This window comes from Grammomys surdaster, unplaced genomic scaffold (genome assembly GCF_004785775.1).
Source record: "Grammomys surdaster isolate TR1022 unplaced genomic scaffold, NIH_TR_1.0 100, whole genome shotgun sequence".
Lineage (NCBI taxonomy): Eukaryota > Metazoa > Chordata > Mammalia > Rodentia > Muridae > Grammomys > Grammomys surdaster.
The window spans coordinates 10,624,310-10,638,991 of NW_021604579.1; the positions used below are offsets into that span (position 1 = coordinate 10,624,310).

Sequence of the window (14,682 nt, forward strand, 5' to 3'; positions counted from 1 at the left end):
GGGAGGTTAAAGCATTTAAGAACCATCATTAAAAGTAATGATTGGAAAAATTAAAGCTACAGTATTATGAAAGGACTAGCTTGGGAGGGGAGACAGATCTTAGTTGAGAATTACTACCTCACTCTGAGGATGGAGCTTTTGCCTAGCATGCTCAGGGTTCTAGGTTCAATCCCTAGTGCTGGATGAGGAGGAGAAGAAAAAGAAGAGAAAGAGGAGGAGCAAGTGAGAGGTCTCAAAAGGGTAAAGGAGGTACTTGCCACCAAGCTTGGCAATGTGAGTTCAAACCACAGGGTTCTCATAGTGAAGGAGAGAACTGAAACCTACTAGTTGTCTTTAAGGTCATCCTTGGTTATGTACTAAATTGAGGCAAACCTGAATTAAGTAATGAGACCTAATCTCAAAACAACAGCAATAACAACAAACAAAACTAGGGGGAAAAAAGGTAAGAATTCCAGTACTATATTTATTAAATTGTGAGCCTGGGCCTCATTTCTAGTCTATAAGTACAAATCTACTTCCTCCTGTCGATGTAATTTAAAAAAAAATCTGTGCATGCCTTGTACTTAGCATGGTGCCTGGTTCAAAATAATGACTGTTGCAGAAATGTTTCTTGCCATGCCTGGAATAACATAAGAGCCTTGTTCCACCAAACTGATTTCTGTGTCTCTTCTGCTGGTGAGAGGGTCAAGAAGAAGGGGCTGTAGTATAGCTCAGTGGAGAGCGTTTGTCTGGCATGTGCAAGGCCTCGGGATGGATGCCCAACACTATGAGAAAATAAAATAAAAATAGAACAGTGTTCAGTGGAGATGCTACAGATCATTAAAGTCAAGGAGTGGCCACAAGTACTGCTTTTCCCTTAGTTGTATTTATGGAGTTAAACTGCAGTGGAACTACTTCTACTGAGCAGTAGAGGGCAGTAGAGGGATGGTAAACAAAGGAGCCACCAGGACTTGCACAAAGTCTCATCTCAATGTGCTTTCTTTGTTGGTTTGTTTTTGAGACAGGGTTTCATTGTGTAGGCCTTACTGGCCTAGAATTCACTGACTGTAGACCAAGCTGGCCCGGAATGCACAGAGAATCTGCCTGCCTCTACCTCTCCAGTGCTGGGATCAAAAGCATGCACCGCCACACCGGGCTACAAGTGTTTAAAAAATAAATCTAAGATCTTAAAGGGAAAAAAAACACAAGAACAAAAACAAACCACCAATAAGCTGCTGCTTTGTTTTATGAAGTTCTTTCTTTATCTCTGTAGTCATTTTGTTTCCTCTGTTCTCAGGTGCTGAGATGAAACCCAGAGCCTGACATTCTAGGCATGTGCCCTCCTACTGGGATATACCCAGATCCTGTAGTCTTACAAATAAATATGCATACTTTGTAAATGTCTCAATCGCTCAAAGAACACATTGATCTGTGTTTATCATAAATTAATCTCTTGCTTTTCACACAATAACCCTTGTCTATAAGTTAGCAGGCATGCTTCCAACTGTAGGTAAACTCAGATCACAGAAGTGATTTTCCATAAAACACTGTGAAGGAGCTTTTCTAGTCCTGTAGTTGACAACTGGCATCCGAGATGCTGGAGGGAAGAGTTCAGGAGCATTGCAGAGCTCACTCACCAACTCCAGACTTAGATTCAATTAATAATGACTAGGGCTTAAAGGTTGCAATATTAAAAATCAGGTTTCAGTCAAAGCATGCAACTCTCAGAACAGGAAAAGCATTGGTTAATACATATGATAAGCTCTTAGTCTTTTATTTATTTTTATAAAGTTATTTATTTACCTTAGGTATGAATACACTTCAGACATATCAGAAGAAGGCATCCGATCCCACTACAGATGGTTGTGAGCCACCATGTGGTTGCTGGGAATTGAACTCAGGAGCTCTGGAAGAGCAGTCAGTGCTCTTAACCGCTGAGCCATCTCTCCAGCTCCCAAGTTCTTATTCTTAATGATGAAAGAACAGCCAATTAAAACAGTGTGGGCCTACAAGATGGCTCAGCGGGTAGTGGCACATGCTGTACAAGTCTGGCGATCTGAGTTTGATCCTCATAACCCAAATAAAAGTGGAAGGGAAGAATCAGCTCCATGCTGGACAACGGTGGCAAATGCTTTTAATTCCAACACTCAGGAGGTAGAGGCAGGCAGCTATTGAGTTCAAGGCCATGGTGGTCTACAGAGAGAGTTCCAGGATAGCTAGGGCTACACAGAGAAAATTTGTCTCCAGGAAGTCAACCAAACAAAAAAACAGAATTAACGTCACAAAATTGTCCTCTGGCTTCCATGTCTTTACTAAGACACACACCTGTCTATATATAATACTCATAACACATATAATAATATTAAGAAAAATAGCCAGTGAAATAATTTCATTTATTAGGTTAAGAAAGATTGTCATCAAGCCAGGCAGTGCACGCCTTTAATCAAAGCACTTGGGAGGCAGAGGCAGGCAGATTTCTGAGTTAGAGGCCAGCCTGGTCTACAGAGTGAGTTCCAGGACAGCCAGGGCTACACAGAGAAACCCTGTCTCAAAAAAACAAAAAAAAAAAAAAAAAAAAAGATTGCCATCCTAGAGATTAGCAGTTAAGAGTACTTGCCCCTTTTGCAGAGGATGGTAGGTAGGTCAGTTCCCAGCCCATACTGAAGGGTCCCAACTACCTGTAACTCCAGCTCTGAGAGCTCTGCTGCCCTCTTCTGGCTTCTGGGGCCCCTGCACACATGGCACATACACACATTTATAAATTTAAAAGATTTGGATCAGCAAGATGACTCAGTGGATAAAAGGGTTTGCTGCCAAGGCTGACGAACAGAGTTTTATTCCTGAGACTCGCATGATAGAGGGAGAAAACTTTAAAAAAAAATTGGCCTTTTATGTTTGTGAGAATACTGGGAAATTAGCATTCCCATAAACTGTTGGTAGAACTATAGATCAATGTTTTCTCTTTGGATGGAAATTTCATATTTACTGACATTTAAATGTGCTGGAGCCAGGGTCTGAGCTCAGTGAATGCTTGCCTAGCTCCTGGGTTCACCCCAGGAGTTCCAGGATAGCTTGGAAAACAGCAGCCATTATTTTAAAAAATATATATCTAGGCTGAGGAAGTAGCTCATTTGTTGGAGAACTTGCCTGGAACCCTGGGTTCAGTCTTCATCACTTCATAAGACAGGCATGGTGCAATCCTAGCACTTGTGAGGTGGGGGCAAGAGGGTCAGGATTCAAGGTAATCCTCAGCTGCCTATCAAGTGCTAGGCCAGCCAGAGTTTTCCTGGAACTCACTTTGTAGACCAGGCTGGTCTTGAACTCAGAGATCTCCCTGCCTCTGCCTCCAAATGTTGGGATTAAAAGCATGTGTCACCATGCCCAGCTGAGCATTAAAAATTAATTTCATAAAAGCAGATTGGGAAAAAATAAAAATAGTGACACGTTCATATTCAGGTGGCTGGGACAGGAAGACAGCTGTATGTTAAAGGCCAACCTGGGCTACATAACAAGATTGCCTTTGTTGGGGATCAGGAATCACCATACAAACTATACAAACACTGTTCTCAGTGAAGCAAGAATAGTTTATTGAATTCTCACCCCCAAATTGAGTGTTCAGGACCACAAAAAGGAGTTGGGAGCCTAATTTTGTGGTATGAGTCTGTTCTCAGGGCAGGCTTATAAAGGAGAAAAAAAACCACACTGAGTTCATACGTAGGTGGAGGAAGTGCTGCCTGGTGGTCGGCTCTGGCTCAAGCCATTTTAGACAGAACAGTTCATATTGACCTTTGATTTTTATGGGCACTACATGAAGCTTTGTGTTGTTTCTTAACAAACCTCTTACAGAAGCCAACAGGGTATGTGGTTAGCACAAACCTGCTCTGAGTCAAGTTATTTTTCTGTGTCAGTGACTGGCAAGAATTTTATAGCCATAATATGAAATAGCTAGCAGGTATGAAACAAAATGGCTACATATATGTTGGGGGTGGGGACCTCAACACCTTAAGTAAGAAACTAAACCTAAAAAGTAAAGTTAAATAATGAAACTCTGGGAATTGAGAGTTGCTGAATAGAGTACTTTCTTAGTAGATGCAAGGCTTTGAATGGTTCTCCAGTTCTATAAAGAAAAAAAAAATACACATGGGGGAAAATACAGAACTCTTAGTAATAGTTCCCGTGAGTTAGCACACCGTGTGGGAATAGTGCACAAGGGAATTCAATGTTTGCGTTTGTGTTCCATAGTTATTTTTTATTCAGATGCTGTACTGGGGCTGAGGAAATAGCTCACTTAGCTGAGTACTCACTAACACCCTGGAAGGTATTCAGTCCCTAGCACCTAATAAAGTGGGCACAGATACATGCCTATAATCCTAGCACTGGTGACAGAGGCAGGAGAATCAGAGGCTTATGGTCATAAATCCTATCTAAAAAAAATCAGGTTATGGGGGCTGGAGAGATGGCTCAGTGGTTAAGAGCACTGACTGCTCATCCACAGGACCCGGGTTCAATTCCCAGTTCCCACCTGTTTGTAACTTCTGTTCCAGGGAATCTAACCCCTTCACAAAGACATACATGAAGGCAAAATACCAATGCACATAAAATAAAAATAATAAGAAATCAGGTTACCTTTATAAGCAGACAAAATAGTAAAAGCACTTGCTAAAACCACGCCATCGAGGCTGGAGAGATGGCTCAGTGGTTATGAACATTTGTGGCTCATGAAAGGCTCCATCCTGAGGAGCTAAGTTCATATCCCAACACCTACCCTGGGCAGCTCACCTTAACTCTAGCTCCATGGACTCGGTGCCGTCTTCTGACCTCCTTGGGCACTGGCACGTGTCTGCATATATTCACACACATGTACAAGCATACAAGAAACAAAAAGAATAAGTAAATCCTTTTTAAAATGCCCTCTTCTTTCTTTCCTTCCTTCTTTCCTTCCTTCCTTCCTTCCTTCCTTCCTTCCTTCCTTCCTCCCTTCCTTTCTTTCTTTTGGTCTGGTTCTGTTCATTTTTTGAGACAGGGTTTCTCTGTGTAGCCCTGGCTGTCCTGGAATTCATTCTGTAGACCAGGCTTACCTACAACTAGGAGATCCACTGACTCTGCCTCCCAAGTGCTGGGATCAAAGGAGTGTGCCACTAGGGCCCAGCTCAGTCATTTTCTTTTTTCTATAATGTGTATGGCTGTTTTGTATTAAAGTATGTCTGTGTACCGCCTGTGTGCCTGGTACCCAGAAGAGAGAGTGAGAATTTCTGATTACGTGGAACTGGAGTTGCGGATTGTGTCAGGCCACTATGTAGTTGCTGGGAATCAAATCAGGGTCCCCTGGAAGAGCAGCCAGAGTTCTTAACTGCTGAACCAACTTTTCAGGTCTCTATATTTAGTCTTCTGAGCTATTTCAGGAGAAGCACTGGTATCTGCTTTCTGTTGGTGTCCTAGTTAGGGTTTCTATTGCTGTGATGAAACACTATGACAAAAAAACAAGTTGAGGCCATGAAGGGGTGCTGCTTACTGGCCTGCTCCTCAAGGTTCATTTAGCTTGATTTTTTTTTTATAGAATCCAGGACCATCAGCCCAGGAATGACCCCATGCACAATGGCCTGGGCTCCTCCTCCATCAATTACCAATTAAGAAAATGCCCTACAGGCTTGCTTACAGCTCAATCTTATGTAGGCATTTTCTCAGTTCAGATTCTCCCCTCTGAGATGATTCTAGCATCTGTCAAATCAGCATAAAATTAGCCAGCACAGTTGGAGTGTGTGAAGAAATCTTCCCTGAAACTTCAGAGAGCCAAAAGCATTTGGAAACTCATGAACAGTTGGAGTATGTTGCTTTTTGTTTGTTTCATTGATTGGTTTTTGTAACAGTTGTATTTCTCTCAGACTGGCCTCAAATTCATGTATGAGACTGATCCTCCTCCAGCCTCTACCTCTGGAGTACACCACTACACCAAGGGGTCTAACCCAGTCCTGTACACCACTACACCAAGGGGTCTAACCCAGTCCTTCATGCATGTTAGACAGGCGCTCTGCTTGGTGTCTGTTCATTGATTCTTTCAGGTTGTTGCATAAAGGAGTTACACTAGTCCAAGAAGACTATACAAGCTTTGAGGTGTTTAAACTCATGACATGGGACAGAAGGGACATTCTACTCATTGCAAGAAATCTTCGCTGAAACTTCAGAGAGCCATAAGCATTTGGACTCATGAACAGTTGGAGTATGTTGCTTTTTGTTTGTTTCATTGATTGATTGGTTGGTTTTTGAGACAGTTTCATTTATAAATGCAATATAGTCAGCTGATTGTCCTTAGCCTATGCACCCTCTATCAGGAATTGTCATATGTTCTTACTCTGGTCATCCTGTAGCTGAATTACTTCATGTTCTAGAGGATCAATTACAGCATCACTGCAGGCAAATTCATTCCTAAATGCCTTCAGTAGTTTCTTTTTATGGTAACTACTGGCAGATCCTTGAAAAGTAGCAAGAGTCTCTGTTGAATCGTTGGTATATGGGTAGAATCCTCCCTCAGTGCTGGCGGGAAGCAGGCCATCACCTTACTTGCATCATCAAAGGGGTCCAAGGAATGTAGGTTCTGAACAGTGGACATCAGTATGATCCCTTTTCATGGTGGAATGGCCCACAGAAGGCAGCTGTTATGTGTGTGGGGAAGTGAGAGAACTCTAGGAGGAGGCAGCTGAGGACTCAAAGGTGGGTCAGTGTGTGTGTGTGTGTGTGTGTGTGTGTGGTCTTGTGTATGTACCTGTGTGAAAGGCCAGAGAACTTTGGGTAGTATTCTCTAGTATCAGCTGAAGGATTTTTTTTTTAATTTATACTTTAAAAACTAATCCCAGCATTTGAGAGGCAGAGGCAGGTGGATTTCTGAGTTCGAGGCCAGCCTGGTCTACAGAGTGAGTTCCAGGACAGCCAGGACTACACAGAGAAACCCTGTCTCGAAAAACCAAAAAAAAAAAAAAAAAAGAAAAGAAAAGAAAAAATAAACTCTAATTTTATGTGTATGACTGTCTGGCCTATGTATGTGTTTTGTGCCAGGTGCATGCCTGCTGCCTGCAGAGATCAGACAAGTCTCCTGGAGCTGTAGTTATAGGCGGTGGTGAACTGCCATGTGGGTGTGAACTGAACCCAGGTCCTGAGCAAGACTCTTAGCCCCCACCTTACCCTGGTTCTCATCTTTTGAGACAGAGTCTTATGCTTATAGTCTAGGTGGCCTCAGACTGTTTGTGTGTTTGTTTTTGAGACAGGGTCTCACTGCATAATGTTGGCTGATCTTAAACTCGCAGGTATCCTCCTGCCTCTGCCACCTCTGTTCTGTCTGGGTAATTTGCCATAACATCTGTTTGAACTTGTTATTAATATAGAGCCAAGATGGTCCTTGAACTCCTGATCCTCCTGCCTCCACTTCCTGAGCATTAGAGTCACAGGCATTTGCCACCTTGCCCAGTCTAATAGTTCAACATTTAAAGAGATTCAGAGTTCGAGGCCAGCCTGATCTACAGACTGAGATCCAGGACAGCCTGGGCTACACAGAGAAACCCTGTCTCGAAAAACCAAGAGAGAGAGATGAGAGAGAGAGAGATATTCAGACACATAAAGGTCTCTCAGCACACAACCAGGATCCTGTCTGTGGCAGAGAAGCAGGACCAATTACGTTTTGTTATGAGATCGCCTTGGAGGCTTGGATTGGTGTTTGTGTATTAACTGACCCCCTCAACATCCTTTGTACTAATGATGACAGAATCTGGGCGGGGTTTGACCTCCATATCCTAAGACTTTCCTGACTCTAAGTCTTTGCCGATCTGGGAATCTTCTGAAACGGGCAGCTCAGCGATGGGAGTGACCTGCTTTTCCTGCTCTGGCCAGCCAATCGCTCAAGTTCTGTAACTGCCCGTTCTGCCCCACATTCGAGGGCCATTTTTTTGTTTTGTTTTTGTTTCTCAAGACATGGTTTCTCTGTATAGTCCTGGCTGTCCTGGAACTCACGCTGTAGACCAGGCTGGCCTCAAACTCAGAAATCTGCCTGCCTTTGCCTCCCAAGTGCTGGGATTAAAGGCGTGCACTACCACCACCCAACCATCGGGGGCCATTTTGTAACAGCCTGTTCTGCTGCTCTGGTCCGCGGGTCAGGGTCTAGCAAGAGAGAGAGTGGGGATGGAGGGGCGAGAGACGCGAAGAATGGAGATGAGACAGAGGGTCTAGTCAAGTCTCGTTTATTGAAAGGAAATCCTGGGTATTTATACCCTTTACCACATGCCTTGCCCTCGTGGACGAGCACAGCTGAAGGCACTACGTCATGTGCCTTGCAGCGTGGATATCACGTGCGCCCTGCAGCTGGTGGCACCAAACAGCAAAACAAGATATGTGAGAAAAACAAGATGTTTATCAGAGTGTGCTCAGCTGTTGTGGGCTGTTGAAAACAAGTCTCTTGTCAGGGTATATGGCTCGAGATGGCTGCAAAGATGATAGCCGCTTTCTGCTAGGAGTCGGTTCCCAACAAAGTTCAGGGAGCCTGCCGCCCTCCCTTGATGCCTCCTTCCTCCCACCCCAGCCTTCTGATGAAGATGTACAACTCTAGGCTTCTCCTGCACCATGTCTGTCTGGATGCTTCCATGCTCCCATCTTGATAATAATGGACTGAATCTATAGGCCAGTCCCAATTAAATGTTGACCTTGTAAGAGTTGCCTCGGAGGGCAAGAGATGGTTCAGTGGCTAAGAGCATTGACTGCTCTTCCAGAGGACCTGAGTTCAATTCCCAGCAACCACATGGTGGCTCACAACCATCTGTAATGGAATCCAATACCCTCTTCTGGTGTGTCTGAAGACAGCAACAGTGTACTCATATACATAAAATAAATAAATCTCTTTTTTTAAAAAAAAAAAAGAGTTGCTATCTTCTGAAGAATAGCAGGTTGCAGTCCTCCTCGCCCCCACGAATAACCAGGACCCGCCGGTCGGGTCAAGTGGCACCCAGACATGGGGCTCGAGGCACGGACCCATCGGGACGGATCCTCATTGAGAGGATGTGCGCACGACATCAAGATTGAGCAAGACAGAGATCATCGCCCGTGACCTGTCGTCCACGGAACCAGGTTGATGCTGCCATCAAGAAGGCAGTTGAAGTTCATTACCATCAGCTGAAAATTGCAGAGGATCCAGAAGTGACTCCGCAGGAGACTGACACAGCTGTCAGCTCCCCTGCCTCCCCCTACGGTCGACCCCTAGACTTCCACGCCCTCCAGAAGGGTTCCTGGTATGCCTGGCTTTGCCCTCATTTCTCTCGCTAGAGAGCTTGGCCTCTTGATCACCACAACAAAAATTGGCTTTTTCCTAAACCAAGGCCACCCTTGATATGGCCGCTAACATTGGGGAGCCTTCCTTTATGACAATATTACACCCCAAACTGACAAATGGTTGGTAACTTGAACATTTACAAGAGACTAGGATGGCTGTGAGTTAGCCCAATGACGGGATTATTGTAGGTCCACTTCCCAGGGGCCCACCCAATGCAGCCGAAAAGGAGTGCGTGGTGCTGGGAGTGGGTGCAGCCTACATGGCCTAAGACAGGGCTCTCACCCTCCTTTCACCCACATCAGAGTCCCTTGACGTTGCCCATCGTCGACAGCCTAAAGCCTTCGACCATCGATGTGACTCGTCTCACATCAGTGTTTTGGGGTTGTGAACTTGTCTAAGACCCCCCATAATTAGACATCCAAATTCAAAACTCACATAGTTGGGATTGAACATAAGACGCCTTCTCTAACTAAACAGAGAAGGGGGAGATGCCAGAAGCCAGGACCCTCGCCCTTACCCTTACCCCCTACCTTTCCCCACCTGCACAATGTCCTCTGAAGCTTGGCAACTGCAAGATCCTGCTTAGCAACTGCAGATAGACTCAAAGCAGAGTACCATATCTTCTTAAGAATAGCAGGGAGACCATAACTCAAGCAGTGTACCATATCTTCTGAAGAACTGCAGGTAGATCATAATTCAAGGCAGTGTACCATATAGACCATGACATGTTTCAAGGCACAGGCCAAGAAGATTTTGTACTTTTCCACCACCTGGACCCTCTGACCCCCTCCCCTTGTAAAACATGCTATAAAAAAGCATTTCATGTTCAAAAAAAAAAAAAGAAATTTAAAAAAAAAAAAAAAAGAGTTGCCTTGATGTCTGTTCACAGCAGTAAAACCCTAAGATAATGACACAGCGCCGGGCGGTGGTGGCACAAGCCTTTATCCCAGCACTTGGGAGGCAGAGGCAGGCAGATTTCTGAGTTGGAGGCCAGCCTGGTCTACAGAGTGAGTTCTAGGACAGCCAGAGATACACAGAAAAACCCTGTCTTGAAAAAAACAAACAAAGAGATAGACAATGACACAGGATATACATTACTGTTCCAAAACATCATAGCAAAAAAAAAAAAAAAAATACTGGTCCAAAGCAAGACTAAAAATCAACTGGTCAAATTCCAAACTCTGTGTCTCCATGTCCGATACCAAAGCATTCTTCATATCTCCAACTCCTTTCATTCTTATTGACTTCTGTTGGCAGATCTGGCATTCAGCAGCAACAAACTTCATTCTCGGCCTCGTTCCACTCCCTGTTTGCAGCTTTCCTTAGCAGGTAATCCATGGCACTAAGTATCCAAGGCAACTTCAATTTTACAGCTTTTTTTCCCAATTTCTGGGATCGACACATGATCTTCTGGGCTCCAAGGGGCTTGGGTCATATCTCCAGCTCTGCCCTCTGCAGCACTCTAGGCTCTGGTTGACTCTACTGCTGATGCTGTTCTTGGTGATCATCCCATGGTACTGGCATCTCCAACTCACTGGAGTCTTCTGCTGCAACTAGGCTTCATCAATAGCCTCTCACGGGCTCCCTTCATGATGCTAAGCCTAAAATCCTTTGCATGACCCCTTCAATCCTGAGCCATCAACTGCAACTGAGGCTGCACCTTCACCAATGGCCTTCTATGGCCTCTCACAGTGCCAAGCCTCAGCTGCTCTCCATGACCCCTTCATGCCTTTAAAAGCAGTACCACCTGAGTGATTCTTTTTTTTTTTTTTCTAGCCTTGAACTCAGAAATCTGCCTGCCTCTGCTTCCCAAGTGCTGGGATTAAAGGCGTGCGCCACCACTGCCCGGCCACCTGAGTGATTCATAAACATCATAAAGTACGGCTGCAGTAGGACGAGGTACAACCTTGGCTATCTCTCAAACATAGCTTCTTTGTGCTCTCAGAAAACATTTCCCACGTCAGTGATTCTGATCTCTTCTTAATCACTACTAATTTCTTTTTTCTTTTAAAATTTATTTACTTATTTGGTATATGAGTAAATGATAGCTGTCTTCAGACACACCAGAAGATGGCATCAGATCCCATTACAGATGGTTGTGAGCCACCATATGGTTGGTGGGAATTGAACTCAGGAAATCTGGAAGAGCCGATGGTGCTCTTAACCACTGAGCCATCTCTCCAGCCCTCACCACTAATTTCTTAGCTCCAGCTAACCAGCATCAATTGTCCCAATAGTCCCTTCTATTCTTGACTCTGAAGCCAGAGCCACATGACCAAAGCTGCCAAGTTCTGCTGCTTGCTGGAGCTGGAACATGGCCCCATTTTTCTATACATTATCACTAGCTTTCTGTTTTCCAACTCCTTCATTGCCTAAGCTTCACTGTCCTGGAACTTGCTCTGAAGGTTGCCCTTGAACTCAAATATCTGCATGGCTGTCTCCTAAGTGCTAGGATTAAAGACAAGTACCAGCATGCCTGGACTTAAGCTTTACTTTACCTGGAATTTGCTCTGTACCAGGCTGGCCTTGAACTCAAGAGTTCTTGCCTGTTTCCTGGGATTAAGCTTATACAACCATGCCTGGACCTAAGCTTTTTATCATAGATCTTAATCAAGTTGGAAAACAAGAATAGCCATCACAAGCCATCCTTTGTCAACTTGACACATAATCATATCTCCTTATGTTCAAATGAAAACAATAACCAGGTCATAATAAACCTAACACGATATAATTCTCCCTCACACAACTACAAATGCATAAGTTTAGCTGGGTGGGATCTTGACCATTACCTTATTTCTATTTAATATCCTCGAACACAGGATTTAGCTTCATTCCACTTCCTGGTGCTCCTTTACTCTTTGAACCATACATTTTGTATTTTTTCTCTCTTAAGTTTGCTACACTTGATCAAATGCTCCTCATGAGAGTAGAACAGAGGACAAAGCCTATGCTGAGATTTTTTTTTTGAGACCTCCTTTGTTAATGCAATTAATCTGAGCCTCTTCACCTTAGCCCGGGGAAGACTCTTCAGAGAAAGGCAAGAAGTAGCCACATTCTTCACCAAAACATCACATAAAGGAGTCTCTAGGCAGCATACTAAAATTATTTTCTTAGGGCTCAGCGGTTAAGAGCACTGACTGCTCTTCCAGAGGTCCTGAGTTCAAGTCCCAGCAACCACATGGTGGCTCACAACCATCTTTAATGGGATCTGATGCCCTCTTCTGGTGTGTCTGAAGAGAGCAATGGTGAATACATAAAAATAAATAAATAAATCTTTGGCCGGGCAGTGGTGGCGTGTGCCTTTAATCCCAGCACTTGGGAGGCAGAGGCAGGCGGATCTCTGAGTTCGAGGCCAGCCTGGTCTACAGAGTGAGTTCAGGACAGCCCTGGCTACACAGAGAAACCCTGTCTCGAAAAACCAAAAAAAAAAATAAGATAAAATAAAATAAAATTCTTTTCTGTGGGAAGCCATGGTAAGGCCTTACTCTTGGCAAACACTCACCTTGGCTCTCCTGTCTACTGTTCTTCTTTCTGTTTACCTAACATGATTCACTTGCTGTATTTTCAGTTCTCAGAACTTCAGACAAGGCCTCATAGCAACCCACCTTAGTAACCCTTCCTCCTGATCTTTAGATTTAGCCAACATCCTGCTAGGTTGGTGTTTTTAGAACCCCTGGTAATGGCAAGGCTTTGTGAGAATAACAGGTATAGCCTAGTTAGACCCCACAGCTGCAGCTAGCTTCCTCCACCTGCAAAGCCCTCTTTCCTTTCCCGCCCCTCCCCATATCCTGTTTTCAAGAGTATATAACCTGTGTGAACAATAAAACCTTTGCCAGCTTGATCAAACTTCTTGACTTGCTGTGCCTTTTTTTTTTCTCGTGCATCTCAGTCCTCTCCACAGGGTCTAAGGGTCCCACTTGATTGTCCAACTGGACTGGACACTTTTCCTCTGAAACCTCTAGAACTGGGCTTCCACATTTCAAATCACTCTCAGCACCAATGTCTTCCATACTCTTACTAGCATAGCCCGTAAAGCCACATGTAAAACATTCCACTGCTTTTCAAATCCAAAGTCCCACAATCCACATTCTTCCAAACAAAAGCATGGTCAGGCCTATCACAGCAATACCCTAGTCCCTGGTATCAACTTCTGTCTTAGTTAGGGTTTCCATTGTTGTGAAGAGCCACCATGACCAAGGCTTCTCTTACAAAGAACAGCATTTATTTGGGGCTGGCTTATAGTTTCAGAGGTTTAGTCCAGTATCATCATAGAAGTATGCAGATAAACATCGGGCTGGAGAAGGAGCTGAGAGTTCTTCATCTTGATTGGAAGGCAACCAGGAGAGACTGGCTTTCAGGGAGCTAGGAGGAGGGTCTCAAAGCCCACCCAAACAGTGAAATATGTCCTCCAACAAGGCCACAAATCCTAATAGTTCTGCTCCCTGGGCCAAGCATATTTAAACCACCACACCTTGTCTTAAACAAACAAAACAAAAATACAAATAAACAAAATAATAAAATATATGATAACAGAATCTCTTAAAATTAGAGGCATCAATAAAGGTATTTCTCATTTATAAAAATTAATTTTACTTATCAAATAAGTACCTTTAAGTTAGTGAGGGTTTGTTGTTATTTTTTTTTGTTTTTGAGGCAGTATCTCAAGCAGCCTAAGCTGGCCTTGAAATCACATGAGTTTGCACTAATGTTACTAGAGATCCAGCTGGCCGCTTCCAGATTCTTGGCCTGTTATTTAAAGAATTGTAACAAAGGTTCTCATAGATTGCAAAGTACAAAGGGAATTTTATTCAAAAGGAAAGGAGCAATAGAAATCAAAAAGAAATGTACTGTCAAGATTGGTGTTAAGGACTGGTAAAACTCAGCAGGAAAACATACATGCCGGGCCGGAGAGGTGGCTCAGTGATTAAGAGTACTGACTGCTCTTCCACAGGTCCTGAGTTCAATTCCCAGCAACCACATGGTGGCTCACAACCATCTGTAATGAGATCTGATGCTCTCTTCTGGCATGTCTGAAGATAGCTACAGTGTATTCACATACATAAAATAAAAATAAATCTTAAAAAAAAGAAACCATATTTGCCTCCAAGTTGGAGGACCTGAGTCTGATCCAGTTTGATCCCAGGGACCCAGCTGTTGGAAGAAGAAAACTGACTCCTCCAAGTCATCCTCTGACTTTTGTATGCATACAGTAAATAAATAAATGTAAATATTTTAAAAGATTGACAGCAGGTCACATGGATAAAGTTACTCAAGGAGCCTGATTATTGATTGGAGTTTCATTTTATAAGGTTCAAAAGGGCCGGGCGGTGGTGGCGCACGCCTTTAATCCCAGCACTCGGGAGGCAGAGGCAGGCGGATTTCTGAGTTCGAGGCCA

General features: G+C 43.9%; 1 pseudogene; it reads right to left on the reverse strand.

The window, feature by feature from the left end:
- Positions 1-6,254: 6,254 nt before the first annotated feature.
- Positions 6,255-6,586, reverse strand: LOC114637539 (annotated as a pseudogene).
- Between the last annotated feature and the right edge of the window lie 8,096 nt (positions 6,587-14,682).